Source organism: Hippocampus comes, unplaced genomic scaffold (genome assembly GCF_001891065.2).
Source record: "Hippocampus comes isolate QL1 unplaced genomic scaffold, H_comes_QL1_v1.1 scaffold20, whole genome shotgun sequence".
Lineage (NCBI taxonomy): Eukaryota > Metazoa > Chordata > Actinopteri > Syngnathiformes > Syngnathidae > Hippocampus > Hippocampus comes.
Genome location: NW_017805462.1, coordinates 1 through 16,057, shown reverse-complemented (window position 1 = coordinate 16,057; position 16,057 = coordinate 1). Strand labels below are relative to the sequence as shown.

Sequence of the window (16,057 nt, the reverse complement as noted above, 5' to 3'; positions counted from 1 at the left end):
GGATTCCATGGTAGAGTGAAGGTTTAGGTATGCGGTGCGAGAGATTGAAAATTGTATCTTATACAGTGAAACTCCTCGACAACGAAATCATTTTTGCAGCAAGAAATTTTCACAACGGGGGGGTTTTTCACTGGAGCAAATTTGATCTCACACACATGTGTGTGTGTGTGTGTGTGTGTGTGTGTGTGTGTGTGTGTGTGTGTGTTTCACACTAGGGGGTATTTTCGCCCATGTAGGTTTCGTTGTAGAGGAGTTTCACTGTATGGTCGCTTCTCGATGTTCGGTTTCCACATTTGACGTGACGCCGTCCTCTACGCACCCACTTTGCCATGATTATCTTGAAAAAGTAACTGAGTCTGTTTTGGCCTGTTGCTGATGGTGTAGTGGTACACACGCCTGACTTGTGTGCGGGCAGTGTTGGATCGGTGCGGGTGTGGGTGTGAATGGTTGTTTGTCTCTGTATGTGCCTTGGGACTGGCTGGCGACCAGTTCAGGGTGTAGTCTGCCTCCCGCCCAAAGTCAGCTGGGACAGGCTCTAGTGACACCGCAACCCTGTTCAGGATAAGCGGTGTTGAAGATGGATGGATGGATGTTTTGGCCTGACATATTTGACTGTTGATATTGTCATGGTAAGCTAACTTTTATGATGTAACTTTGTTTATAAATGCTTTGAGTAAATTGGGCGATGTCATCTTGTCACAGCCTTGTGGCGATCCATTTTTTTTTTTTCATTTCTAATTCGACGCACCGGTCGTGTTTTTGAAGCTAGATAACACTTTGTCAACAGCGCAAAGTGTGTGACGTACATTCGTATTACTCTCCTTGCTTCCATCGTTATTTTTCATGTGGTCAAAACGTGACATGGTGCTCATGTGATGTCACTCGCAGGCGGGCATGCAAATTGTGAAGGCTCAGACTGTTTCATTTTGAGCTGTAAACTTCTCCTTCCGTATGTGGTAGACACATCGATTTTATTCACATTTTTTTTCAACAAAATTCGGCGAGGCAAATCCAAACATTTTGAGGTTGGAACCTTGGCTGTGAGAAAACCCCTCCAAATGTTCACGGAAGATCCCCACTGTATCGAAAGGCGGTGCTCCAACAGTGACAAACTTCAGAACCAGCCTTAACAAATAACCCTGATGAAATCAAATATACATCCATTAAAATGATGAACGGTCTTTGGGGCTATAATGAAAAAGCTGCATGCTCGGGGGCCTGATGTGCAGCGTTACTCGGTGCACACAGAGAAGGAGATTGATTACGCAACGCGGAGTGCCACGGGGCAACTTCAATCTGGAAGCGCTTAAAGTTCGTAGCGGGCCGCACTGATGACTTCAGGGCAAATTGAAGGAGGCACGATCTGACAAAAAGGAATTTTCAATTTGTTCAGTCGGATTCCTTGGGACAAATGCTTCCCATGCTGTTGTCGGAGAGCTGGCCTTTTGTCGCGCGAGACAATCTGGGACGAAAACAGCCCCGGGGAAATGATTCCCCCTTCTCCCGAACTGTGATTTGAAGTTATTCAGTTGTTGTGGCGCACCTTTGACTTCGTCAAGTTCAAACAGCAAAGGGAAATTATTCCCCTTCTCCCGAGCTCTGATCTGGAGCCGTTCAGTGTGTTGTGGCGCACTTTGACTTCTTCGAGTTCAAACAGCTCGAATAATTTCGAGCGAGGCGGCAGTTAATCCTTTCGGAACATGAAATGGACTACTGTCTTTATCGTAAGATCTCATTCCTTAGAACAACTTTTCCTAAGAATAGTGAAGAATGTTAACTCAAGCGCTTTTTTTTTTTTTTTTTAATGCATACAATAAGCTGTTTTCTGGTGAAATGCGAGACAATCTGGGACGAAAACAGCCCCGGGGAAATGATTCCCCCTTCTCCCGAACTGTGATTTGAAGTTATTCAGTTGTTGTGGCGCACCTTTGACTTCGTCAAGTTCAAACAGCAAAGGGAAATTATTCCCCTTCTCCCGAGCTCTGATCTGGAGCCGTTCAGTGTGTTGTGGCGCACTTTGACTTCTTCGAGTTCAAACAGCTCGAATAATTTCGAGCGAGGCGGCAGTTAATCCTTTCGGAACATGAAATGGACTACTGTCTTTATCGTAAGATCTCATTCCTTAGAACAACTTTTCCTAAGAATAGTGAAGAATGTTAACTCAAGCGCTTTTTTTTTTTTTTTTAATGCATACAATAAGCTGTATTCTGGTGAAATTAGCAGGTCCCGTTCATTAATCATAGCGACTGTGGGCCGCTTTGAACCATCAGGCCAGGTCATTAGAGCCAGCCTGTCTGGGGCGCGAGCGGGCGACGCGGAAACACTTTGGAGACTTCTGGTTCACCCAGACACAAGACACACTCATAATGATCGCTGTGTGTGCGTGTGTTTGTGTGCGTGTGTTTGTGTGTGTCCGCGTGTATGTGTGTTACTTTTCTTAGTGTGGGCTTAATTTAGAGAAATAACAACGAGAGCACAAAAAGGTCAAGCTGGAAGGGAGTTAGCGTATGTGTGTCATGACTAGATCACTTTTCACAATACAGTGTTCGTTCGAAGCGCAGCTACATCGCAGATTTTTCCACAGATCAGGTTTTGGGAGTTTTTACTGGGGCGCTGATTTATTCAATCGGGCGATATTTGATTTTTTTTAAAACGGATGATTTTTTTGGGGGGTGCCAATTCATGCCGATTTATGCTTTTTTTTCCTTTTTTTTTCTTGAAACACATTTACATATTACAGCATAAAACAAAAATAATGACCTGCCAACATCCCCCAGCGCCAAAAAAAAGCCGAAAATTGTTTTCTCTGATTGTAAAGTTGCGAAAGGACAAACTATTGTAAATCTCATTCTAAATCTAATTCCTGTTTTTTTGTTGTGTTAAGGGTTCGGACAGGAGTTATTTTATAAATGAAATATATATTTAATGGTCAGTTATAGTCAGAATTGGCCTTAATTAAATCCATGTCCTTCAGGCTCTGTTTTTTACAGCATGCTATGGTACCTTATGAGAAACTGGCACGTTTTTCAAGTGGAGAGTAGATTTTTTTTTTTTTTTTTTTTTTTTTTGCTACAGTTTGTATTACAAGTCCAAATTTGACTTCCAAGCAGTGCTTTAGATACAAAAATGGAGCCATAAAAGTTCTGCAACGCCCTGGCATGTGGGCAAGGAGGGCCACAGTTGTCGATGCGCCTTCAGCAGGTTACTGAACAGGTTCGGCAGCCCCACATCCCCAATACAAAATGAAACTACTCGCAAGGAGCATGGCGCAAACAGTAGCGCACGGGACAGCGGCACTTGTAGCGCCCGATGTCACTCACTCCGCCACGTCAAGGACGGTTCATTTTAAAGCGGGACGATCCGATTTGGTTGGTTTCAGTGCGATTCTGATTTCATTCGAAATTAAGCGGTTCGGAAAATGGATGGATGGATGTTCTGGAGCTATTTGAGATGGTCTGAAGCGGTTGGGTGCTACTTGTGAGGGTATGAGTCTTTCTCTCTCTCTCTCTCTCTCTCTCTCTCTCTCTCTCTCTCTCTCTCTCTCTCTCTCTCTCTCTCTCTCGGCTTTCACAAGCACCGGAAAGAGGAAATCTTTCCCTCTGATCATCTCTCCCACACGTCCAAAATGTTTTCCCATTTAAGGTGAGGATCAGCCGAGCGCTCTCTGTGTGGCTTCCTTTTAAAAGCAACTCAATCAGGCAGGAATTCGGGTTATTGGGGTCAGGGACGCGGCGAGGCTGTCTCCGTGAGACGCAGGGGAAAAGAACATCGAGGAGACGCGTTTGTCATGTCGGGAGGACGTCTTCACCTCGGCGCTCACCGGGCGGGAACGCATCCCGTTCCCTTTATCGGATCCGTCGCGCAGTTGATCCAAGTTTTGTTGACCGCATGTGTTGAACCACGAAAGATTTGTTGTCGTCGACGATAACGTGATGATATTCATGTCGTAGACAGTAAATCGATGATGACGTCACTGATATTTTTCCTGGTGACACAGACCAGTTTCACTTCAAGACACCACTGTCCCGGACAGGCTTAAAAAGTGATTATAACTCACCATTGTGTCGTTGTAATAACTGAACCCCTTGCGCATGTTTCCCTTCAACAAATTCGATCTCATTCTACGTCCACAGCAAAGCGTTCTCACGTCTCTTTTTATGTCCGCTTGTCATCCGCAAACGTTGGAAAAAAAAAAGTATATTTTGACAAAGAAGTAGAAACTACTTTCAAATGTAAAAGTCCAAAAGAATATAGTCAAGTACAAATACCTGGAAAATCTACTTCAATACGGTAACAAAGAATTTGTATTGAATTATTTCCCACCACCGGTAATTGGTGCTAACTGCATACTAGCATAACTTTCCAGTGACCCTGCAAGCTTAATCTTGTAGAAGCGGTTGCCATGTAGGAAGTTACAGCTGATGTGGAAAATCCTACAGCAGGGTCATTAGAATTCCTGAGCTTGCGTGGAGGCCTTTTTCTATCCTCGGCACTCCTTGGCACTTTTTCTCTCACTGTCATTCCTTTCACAAAAATTTTTTTTAAATATATTTTTTTAAAAAAAGAACAATGTTCTTCCTTGTTGCCAATAAGAAGTGCGGTAAGGCAGCAAGAACATCTTTTTATCCATGTCTGATGCTCCTCGAGCACAAACGAGGAGCGGTTTGTGCTTTCATACTTTATGCAGGATTCTACGGTGGCCCGCAAGGCAATTTGATTTCTGAATTGCTAATTAACGCTGGGATGGCAATTTGATGCAAAAATTGTCATCGTGTGCCAGCTTAGCTAGTGATATCCTGCTATTATATGGGTCAGTTTCGTTCAGTTGGTCTAAAAATTATCGATTTACTCAAATAATGCTTCTTTTTTTATCTATGCCAGCAAAATAAAGTGACCTGCAGAACAATTAAATTATCTTCCGTTAGATTGCAGAAGGCATAGAATTAAACTCGTGTCCACCTGTTGCCGTTAATACGACAATGAGGCCCAAATTTCATACTAAAGTCAAATTGGGAGGAGATCATCATGACTTCTTCCCCCACTACTGTACAAACTGACATCAAAGTAAGACAACGGCAACTGACCACAGAACTCTGTGACGCAGTTCGTGGACCTACTGAATGGTGATTGGATCCCACAAACTTAGACACAAACAAAAATACATAACAACGTAACAAAAATATTTATTGTCTAAAAAAAGCGCACAGACAAAGTATAAACAGAAATCGATGGTCAGAAGCAGCTCGGAAAAACAAGGCATAAACAAAAGCGCTTGCAAAAGGTAATAATAGTAAAGACGAGAATATAAGCGAAATGATAAGAGTCCACTAACATGAAAACAAAACAAGAGCAAGACAAAATAATGTCAATACTTACAAACAAGGGACGAGAGAGCAAAAACGACAGTGACGACATCGAGAACTCTAGAAAACAACACTTGAGCATGATTAGCGAGCAAAGTCAATAATCCGACAGAGACTTGACGATTCGGTAGTCCTCAAATATTCTGCTAGCTGATGAACATGGGCAGCAGGTGTGCACGCTGGAGGGAAGGCACTCCTCTGCCACCTGTCGGAGACACACAAGAGCAGACCCGCGACACTCTTTTGAGAGCTGTCATGAAAGCCTCAAAAACTTCGCGCCAGCATCAACTTCCAGGGGACAGGATTGAAGAACATGAACACAAAAGCAACGACAGAGACGAGTAATAGAAATGATCTCGGTTTCATGGACTGATAAGATAAAGATTAACCTGTACCAAAGTGATGAAAGGCTTTGCGACACAAAGGACATGCACATGATCTCAACATACAAGCGCGTCTGTGATACTCAGCGGAGGCGATTGCTTCTGCGGGACGGGCTCGCTAATCTTCATCGATGTGACACGTGGTGGCGGCGGCGGCAGCAGCAGCGAAATGACATCAGAGGTCTGCAGAAACATCTTGTTTTTAATCTGAAGATAACATCCAAAGTGAAATCTTTCATCTTCCATCAAGATAATGTATCAAAACAAACAACCATGTGTTCAATGGGGGGCGAGAAGTGGAAGGTTTTTCTCCAAACACCAGACCTAAATACTATTGGGCCCACAAACAAGCATTTACACTCGTATACATACCTGAGGACAATTTAGAAACTTCAATTAACCTAACATGCATATTTTTGGAATATGGGAGGAAAACGGTGTACCCACAGAAACAGCATTCTATAAAATTCAACAGTAATGACGTCAATAAAAAGAATGTAAAGAATTCAACGGTTTCGCCCTTTTGTTAGCTTCAATTCAATGAGCATTGTGCTGCTCCTTCTGGTGTGCGCACCGCGGCCACCTGGCGGGGCAGTAAAATTCAGACACACGGATCAAAACTCCCTCCAGTATCCTGAAAGAATTGTCATCATTGTTGAGGATAAAGAATACATGCCTGCAAATTACATTGGTTGCTCCATGTGTTCCAATATTTGTTGATTAAAAGCATCACATGCCACATGGAGTGCATGTGTGTTGAAAACCCCCCTGACTAAAGCTTTTGGTGCCCCCCCAGTAAAACTGGTCTAGTAGCACCACTGTAAGCAACCACTATTCCTGGAAATAACACCTGAAATGGTGATCGATCTCACTGTTTCAATACAAAATGGACAGACTTTTTAAAACCACGATTTTGGAACACTTAATATACACTTGAATTTTCCAACTGAAACACTGTTCACATTCGAAAGAAAATCATCACAATTTCCACAACCTCGAACATTTTTTTTTTCTCTATCTCCAAAAAGTCACCCAGTTTGCAGCTCCAGGTGCCAGGTGTATTTTACAGCACTTCCCCTCCTCCCCAAAAAGTAAAATAAATTAAAAAATCCTGTCAGCGCACCTTTTGGCAACATGAAGCTCCATGTGTGAAAGCTGCCCCACTTCAAACGCGTTGTTCTCTTCATTCATGGCCACGATAGAACCATTAGACATTTTTGCTCTCTAGCTGGAGCTCTTTGGTGGGGAGGGAAGGCAAGCAGGAAACCAGTAATCACTTACTCAGATTCCTCATCAGGCACCCAATATGTTTTCCCTAATTGGAACTTCTAATTAAGTCCAGGTTGTATTGTCTGACTTGAGGCCAAGCTTCAAATGTGTTCTGGCCCTCTTAAATCTGCCACTAGTTAACTAGAAGTATTCACAAGCCAGTAATCACGTAGATAATCACCGCAGCGTGACATAAAATGCATCTTAAAACACTCTCATAAATATTTTGGATGACTCCACGGAGAAATATAAGGCCTTCCTCAGCTCTGCGGAGTGTCGAATACTCTTAAAGTTTTTGTTTTACGGCACGCAATTTCGGGTTCGCTGTTTTGAAAATCTGCTGTTCGCAAGCGCCACTAAGTGAGCCAGATGTTTTCCCTGAGCCGAAAAAACAGAATTTAAAAAAAAAAAAAAAAAGGAGAGTAAGTCCAGCAGGTGGTCAGAAACAACTGGAAATAAATCCCTGGATGCATGAATGAGCAGCTGACGTTAGCCATGTCACTGAGCTGCTCCCAAGCGCGACAATAAATCTTTTTTCGTACAGCTTTCAATGCGCAGACCTCCGCCGAGGCCGAGCAACAATACGGTGCGACTCTGAGGTCAAACACGACCCGCAGTGGGACGCTAGTCCAGCATTTCTTACGATGACAAATGACAAAGACGAAATGCGGAGTTTCCCCCTGACCGTTTTTTTTTTGCCAAGGCATGTATTTTACATTACAAAAGTGTCACGGCACACCACACACACACACACACACACACACACACACACACACACACACACACACACACACAGAATCTCACCTGCATTTAAAACAGCTAAAGAAAGGCCCCGCTAGCTTGATGCTAACACTAATTAGCATCTACGTTTGTGGCGCTTTAACCTTTTCAATAAAACACTGTAACCAGATGGTTCAGCGACAACGTGCGGATAGACAATATCACAGTACTCACTGTCATATCGTCGCTGTTCTGCGAATCACATTTTTGTCATTTTCGAAAATGTTTACATTAATAGGGTGTCCATGTTTCTTCTCTTTCTCCTTCCATAGAACGACAAACATTATTACCGAACTGATGAACTCAGCAAGTATTTAAGATATGAATCGCACTAGGCACGACATCCCCCTCTGCAATGTGACTGACCGCTGCAAACGAACTGCCGAGAAAACAAGTTAGATTCATAATAACCCCCGTCTGTCTATTTAATTATGTCATTACTGTATGATTATTTACACCAGTGCAATCTTATGGAGCGCTGTTTTTCCTGATTAAAATACACATGACAAGAATTTTTGTTTTTTGGGAGGAAGAGCTGGAACACAGGGAAGTGTGCAACTGCCAATGTGGAGTACACATTTTTGGCTATGTCGCACGAATGTACTGCAAAGTCCTTTGAACGTGATGATAAAGTTGTTCAAATGTATTGCTTAATGTAGGCTAAATGTTACAAATTTAGCATTTTTTTCCCATAATGACTTGGGGTACTGACTTGCACATGTGCAATTGTACGTAATGTGAATTACGGGGAAAATGTAAATTTTTAGCAGTAAGCCTACCTGTGACCAAATACGTCCGAACGACTTTACCAGCCATAGCCGATACTTTATTAATATGTTCCAACAAATTTACAGTTTGAGTAAACGACATAGCCCGGTCAAAATGTTTTACTCCACCATTGGAAGTTCCACGCTTCCATAGGAACGGATTAATGGCATGTCCATTCCTTTCAATGGGGAAAGATGCTTTGTGATATGCTGTGGTGAGATGAGCTGTTTTGAGGCACCGCTCTACTTGAAAAACGTTCAAAAATAGATTTTTTGTTCATATCCAAATGTTTAACTTGGCTGAGGTAACATGCGGGACTTGACTATACTGTCGCCCGATTGCGAGTTTTTCAGCCTTTGCAAAAGACACTGGCCTCAAACGCCGTCAGGTCCACTTTGGAGCCACTTGCAGCCCCTACGGCTTGTGACACATTATTCCTCACAGCTCAGCACAATTTCCCTCCACATATGTTGCCTCCCACCCAATTTGACCCCCCCGGCCTTTACTTTCCCCGAAAGAATGAGATGTTGTTAGCGGCTTAATAAAACCTCCAGGTGGGAAACGTGCAGAGTTGGGAGTGGGACCTGGGGGGTTCACACACAAAGATACCCTCCACTCCTTACCATCCTCCTCCAGGTTCGCTGGTGTCCGCACCTCTGATTACCATGAGCCCCCCCCCCCCACCTCGACCCCGGTGTGTGAGAGAAATTGGCAAAGACACAACGTGTGTGCATGTGAGGCGAGCGGGGGTGCACATGTCCATCTGCATGGGACCTGCTATCTGTTTCTCATTTTGGCACAGCCCTCTGTGGTTTTCGAGCAGTGACAGAACTCCGAGTAGAAAGTGGCACTAACGAGCAATTACATCCCGTCTGCCCATTCGGGATTATGGGATTACAGTCTGAGTGGCCTTCCGTCTGCACTCGCAATTTGACATTCCCTTTGCTACCCCGATTTAACTTTTATCTCTCCTCTCATTCAAAGCTGCAATTAGCTTTTTTTCATTCCTGCTTCCCCTGGACAATAACCTACCGTAGTCTCTCATTTTAATTCCCTTTATCATACGATTACCTCCAACGCAATTATTATCTTCCCATTCGTAATAGTGAATTTTGCGTCGACGAATAATATATTCACTATGGAATGTGCAGTCCTGGCGAGTAAAGGATGTGAAAGACTTCTTTCGATTGTCTTTTTTTTTTTTTCTTCAAAGGTACATCAAGCAGGATTATGGAAAGAAAAAAACCCTGCCAATTTAAGTAGCGTGCTGACCAGGCGGGGAAACAACTATTCTCTAGGTTGAATTCTTATCATACGATTACCTCCCACACAATTACTGTACACTATTATCTTTTTTTTTCCTGCAGAGTAAATCTATGAACTTTGTGTGTATGCATATTAATTGAATATGAAATGTCCAGTACTATATAAAGTTTTAGGCCTATTCCAGTTTCGTTTAAAGTCTCTCATAAGTGGAAAAAAAATGCAACTTTGTCTCACATCTTTCTTATGCCAACACATGCCTTATATCTGCTTAAAGCCTCTGGTGGCTGGAATACATCCTAACGCGTCATGTCAGGGCTGTTCCACGCCAAGACAACAGGCGCTAGCCTCCGGCTAGCTCACAAGCTAGCTCACAACATAACAGGTTGCGGAGGCTCCTTTTCACTGGTGTAATGGGCGGCGGGCTCATCTGCAGCGTCACCTCCTCGTCTCTGGGATTTAAATAAAGACACAGAACTGTAAATTGGACCATCCAGAGAAGATGGGAAGATGTATTTTTGGAGTGTAGACATAGCTAGCTAGCTAACTGTATGCTGTAGTGGAAGAAATGAGCTGAGTACAGTTCACCCCCTCCCACCGTAGGTCCTAGGTTCACGGTCCGATATTTTGCAGATTTCTTTTTTTTGTCCAGTTTATAACTGGACGCTGAGTACAGTTCACCCCCTCCCACCGTAGGTCCTGGGTTGACGGTCCGATATTTTGCAGATTTCTTTTTATTGTCCAGTTATAACTGTTTATTTTGGGTGTGATTCCACAGTCAGCCACTAGATGATGGCATGCTATTGCGTTTAACGCTCTGTCAATTTGGAAGTAGAAGAGTGACAACAAGATCAAGATCATTTTTGCGGATAACGCCACTAGATGATGGCATGCTATTGCGTTTAACGCTGTGTCAATTTGGAAGTAGAAGAGTGACAAGAAGAAGTATTTCAAGATCATTTTTGCGGATAAGAAAGAGATTAATGAATGTCTCAAGTGTGTTTAAAGATCTTCCGAATCAAATGATATAAATGCTCTAAATGCAAACCTGTGGAGTTTTTAAATAGGCTACAGTATATTCATATCGCAAACTCAAGTTTTACAACCACTGGTTTAATCAACTGATACAGGTAATCATTCATAAATCTTGAAATAAATAAGGTCTAATTTGAGGCACTTGGCATGGCATCATGATCGCATCTAAACTGACCCCCCCCCCCCAAAAAAAAAAACACAATGCATCTATTCTCCAGTGCGCAAAGCTGTTAAGCATACACTCACATTGTGCATTTTTAGGGACCCCACCGCCACGGATCGTTGGGTGTCTGGTAGTGATCAGGCAGCTCTCCCGGTGTTCTGCCTCTCCCACATCTCCTCTTACACCACAGGTGTGTTTTATTGAGCCAGCAGTGATTTACTGTACTGTTGCAATCAGGCACCATGTTAGTGACAGGTTAACCCTGGAGGTCATTTTGCGTGCGTGCACGCGCACGCTGCACAGAGCGTTATTTTGTCCCTAATAGAGGGTCATTATGAGAGAAGGTTGCTGAAACAAGAGAGATGCTGGTGCTGTTTTTTTTTTTTTTTTTTTAAAACAAGGTGAGAGGTTTATAGAGAGTGTCGGCAAGCAGCCAGCTCCAAGCATGTAACAGTATACAGTAGGCACCCACATCCTTAATCACAAACACATTTAGTTAACCTCTCATCCATTGCAAATACAGCTGGTAGAAATTGCATTCATGATTATGACAACCAAATTATTTCGGAGTAACGTTTTAATGTTATTGACAAACTATTGAGACTGGACACACGAACGGAAAGGGAAAGGCTTTCATAGAAGAAACAGGCTTTGACATTTTCGACAATATAAGCATAGGTAGCTAGCCAATTGCAGTAATGGGAAGAATTTGAAAGAATGACAAATTTTGTTTAAAGAGGATACAAAGTTGGACACCTGCTATCGGTATTCAATGACATACTGTCCAATGAGAAGCATTTAATTCATTTTTAAGAGTGATCTGCATTCCCCATTTGCATACTGGCATTATCACGATACTTGATACACGGCATGATATCTGTTATATATGCATCCTGAACGACGTTATCTATCTATCTATCATCTATCTATCTATTAGCAAGATATAAAAAGCCCAAACTCATTTCAAAAACGAACTAAAAGGAACCATTTTTTAAAATCTAAAATTAAAACTAACTCACACATTCTAAAACGAATTCAAACTAATAATTGAAAAAAACACCCAAACAAATTAAGACGAAATAAAAGCGATCTGTGCTAACTCTGCTAAAGCTAACTCTGATGGAAAGTCCAAAACTATTCTCACCCTTGGTGGATACAACTACCTAATAAAAGTGTACATCTCAACTAGTGCGGTTGCAGAGTTATCGCCGTATGTTAAAGTTGGCCCGTGTAGTGTGCTGAAATGTCTTAGTAGTGATGACAGAACGCATAGTCGTGCGTAGACCTTAAGCTGGATATGAAGGATATTGAATAAACGCTCAAACGGCTTTCCATCCTCTCTCCTCACCCCCCTCAACGCATCCCTGAAAAGGCTGCAGGCGTGGGACTGTAAACAGCTCCAGAGTGCCAGGGTGAAATGAACCAGCAGACGGGCCCCCGTAGACTCGCAGCGCACTCATCTAAAAAGAGGCTAAGCACTCCCAGCTGTGGCATTAGGAACTCTGAATGGGACTCTCCTCGCAAATGAACGCCTGCGCGCCACTGACCCCTCAACCGTCCCACCTAACACCGCTGTCAGTTTTTAACCCTTACATACTGTTTGGGCCCAATTAGCAATACAAATCCCATAACATGTTCACCTTTGACCTTGGCATTTGAGGACTATTTTATACAGTGACTCAAAACAGACAAAAACCCTTTTCATGAACCCTGTAACCTGATAACATGGTAAGCTGTCCACTGAAGTAACCGCTGTCCCTGAAAGGGTTAAATGTCATTCTTTCAAGAATCCAAGTCATATATCTTTCTATTTATGTGACCGTGGCGTTGGTGATGACCAGGGAGTTTAAAACAGTCCCGAGAACTGTCTGTGTTTCCACCACATTTGCAGAAACATACACTTGAAGGGTCATAAATGGGACTCTCGGAACACTAAAAGCGTCCAAGCCGTCCATATGTTTATTTTTACAGGGCAGCGGGATGGTGTCCACGGGGGAATTTGAAACGGTCCCAAGAACTGGTTTTTGTTCCCATCGTATTTGCGCAGGTTCCCACAGAAACATGCACCTGTTGCTCTTTGAAGTGTCACAGGGGGGAATCTTGAAACAGTCAAACAGCACAAGAAGAGCACTGGGACCAAAGTCATACGGAGGGCGGACCTGCAGAATCAACTACCAGCCATGTAGAAATATAACCGTCAACAAAGAATCAATTTGTTGGACCAAGAGATGTAACACGGGGGTCATAAACTCACGATGGGTTTTTGGCAGAAAAAAAAAAATTACCGATTAATCGGCTGATTAATTAAAAAATAAATAAAATACACATGAAAAAGGAAGTGGATGTAAGGGTTAAGTTGGAGACGTTAGACAGAGGATAGTGCGGATAGTTTGGTTTCGGGATGCAGCCGTGGTGTGTTCGCTGTCTTTCCGTGTGAATTATGTCCGCCATGTTCCTCAACGTTTTATCGTTGTCCTTGGGCCGAACCCTCCGCGTTGTGAGGAAGAAATACCACACAGGATTGAAATAATACAATAATGACAAAAGAGGACGTTCGCTGCTCTCGGACTGCTTGTGATTGGGATATAAGTACTACTGGTACACTTTTTATCAGTGAAATCAGCGAACACAATGAAGGATACTTTATTTTAGTCGCGCCGCGGGGCCAAAGTTGTACTCAGTGGCTTTGAGATGTTCGAAGTGGTTTTCATTTAGCACCTTTGGGAGTAAAGTGATCTTTTCATCACGGCACTTCCAGAACCAAATGTGAAAAAAAACCAATTTTTGATGAGTTGGGTCTGACAGCTGTTTTTTTTTTTTTCTGACCAACTTTTGGGTGCGGGATCCAAAATGGATCTCATTTTTCAGGTCAAGTATTGGAGCTATATGATCCCCATGTTCTCTAAAAATCATCAATAAATGCTTTTGTATGTGAATAAAACACGGAGATGGCATAGTTAGAACCGTTGAAAACTAAAAAAAAAAAAAAAGAGCATGAAATGACATAGAACTTAACTATGGCATGCTCACAATTAAGAGAAAAGCCGACACGGATTGCTCTTCATTCCTACTATGCGAGCTTTCTGTTTGCAGATGTTGCAGATGTATTGGGAGCTGCACACACCTCTCACCAAGTTGCCACGTAGCTCAATATGACTCCAACTGTCGTAAGATGTCAAGTCTTAATACAATGAATCAGTGGAATTTTGCTCATCTGGTAAACTGCAAAACTGATTTTTGAAATACGCATTCCAATTTTAGTTTTAATCAGCATATAAACTTAACAGATATTTTTTTTTTCAAAATTGTTCTCCAGTGTTCTTATATGAAAATCATTTTCGTCATCATCATCATGGACTGTTTGGAGCTCCGTAGGATTGCATTAAAAAGAGTTGCGATTGAGTTGTCAACCTCTGGCCTTGACCCTAACACCAATAGTGTCACGTGCAAGACAGATGAGGGAGCTGGACCTATGCCGACACCTGATGCGCTGACCTCCTTTGACCTTTGGGAGTGAAGGGGTGGGGGGTGGGGGGGGACAAAGGAACCCAATGACCTCATGTTACGGGGACGGGCGGAGGGCCCGATCCTACGCGCCGCACGTACTATATATAAACATCTGCATCCGTGACACCTCTTATCACCTGTCCTGCATGTCTGGGGCTTTTCGACCGGGACCTCCATGAAGCGATCTCGTCTCGGGGAATAACTGGCGAAGAATGCTTTTGACAAGTATATCGCAGATGTTGCCTTTTGTTTGGGACTGTTTGCATGGATGTATGAAGCGACAAGCCAACACTAGCTGGAAGCAAACAGTGGTTCTTGAAGGAGTAACAAAGACGGTGTCCTCGGGCATGCAGGACCTGATTTATTTGACACGTTTCTTTTTTCAAGAGGGCTTTGTTTTTTGTTTTTTTTTTCTTACAGTATCTGAAGCATTGTGTGAATATAAAATCATCATATTGCCCGCATGTTTTGCTTTTAGTTTATGTTACCGTTTTCAAAGGAGGAGAAAAAGTTGACAAAGTGAAGCCTTGTTCTCACATTCCTCCCTACCTCTTTTTTCTTATTGCATCCAGGCGGGACTCGATGGAGGAATCGGAGGAAGCAGAGACCAGAGACGACGACCTCTGTGATGACGGCGGAGGTGAGTCGGCTATAGGTGCTTCAGTGACTGTTTTTTGTGCCAAGCCTAGGGCTGGGGAATTAAAAAAGAAAATCATAATCAGGATTATTCTGATTGGCATTCAAATCACTATTAACTCTTTCATTATTTTTTGTGCCAAGCCTAGGGCTGGGGAATTAAAAAGAAAACCATAATCAGGATTATTCTGATTGGTATTCAAATCACTATTAACTCTTTCATTACGCAAGACGTACTTGTACGGCTTTTTAAAATTAGGCCCCGCCTACCAAGGACGTACTTGGACGTCGAAGTCTTTTTTCTTTTTGCGTCACAGAGAGGAGGAGTGTCTGATGCAATCTGTGAATGAGAATAAGCCGTTTGCATTGTAAATCATGTAAAAAAGCGGCCAGTGGGTGGCAGTGGTGGCTCACATGCTTGAAATGCATGCTTTTACAAAAAGCTCTTTTTCTCAGTTTTTTCGCCCAGGAATCGCCATTTTCATGAAACTTAGCCATTGTGTAATGCCGATTTCTGAAGAATGGAAAAAGATAGAAACTATTTTTTTTTCTGCTGAAAGAAGAGAGTCCTAAGTTTATTTTGGTACGCTCCATGTTTATATAGCATTAGAACCAAATATTCTGTGGGCCTTGCAAGATCAGTCAAAATCCAGTAAAATGCTGGGATTGAGGGGGTTGCTCCAGTGAAAATGGTTCAGATTTAATGAGTTAATAAACACGAATATTCATTGGTTAAAAAAAAAACGTAGTATTCATTCAACTGCCAAAACTAGCATGAAATATAACTTAAAAGAAAATGTGTGTGTTGGGAAACCCGAATTTCCACTCATGAGACTTCCACTCATGAGTCTTCGGTCTCCTCTAGGTGCCGCTGTGGGCGCTCCTGTTTC

The 16,057-nt window shown here is 42.7% G+C and overlaps 1 long non-coding RNA gene across 1 annotated transcript in view; it reads left to right on the top strand.

Moving 5' to 3' along the window:
• LOC109518820 (uncharacterized) overlaps positions 1 to 16,057 on the top strand; it is a 22,016-nt gene extending 5,959 nt beyond the window's left edge. The window contains exons 3-4 of the long non-coding RNA XR_002168821.1: positions 15,104 to 15,171; positions 16,033 to 16,057. This is a non-coding gene — a long non-coding RNA (uncharacterized LOC109518820). The remainder of the gene's footprint in view (positions 1 to 15,103; positions 15,172 to 16,032) is intronic.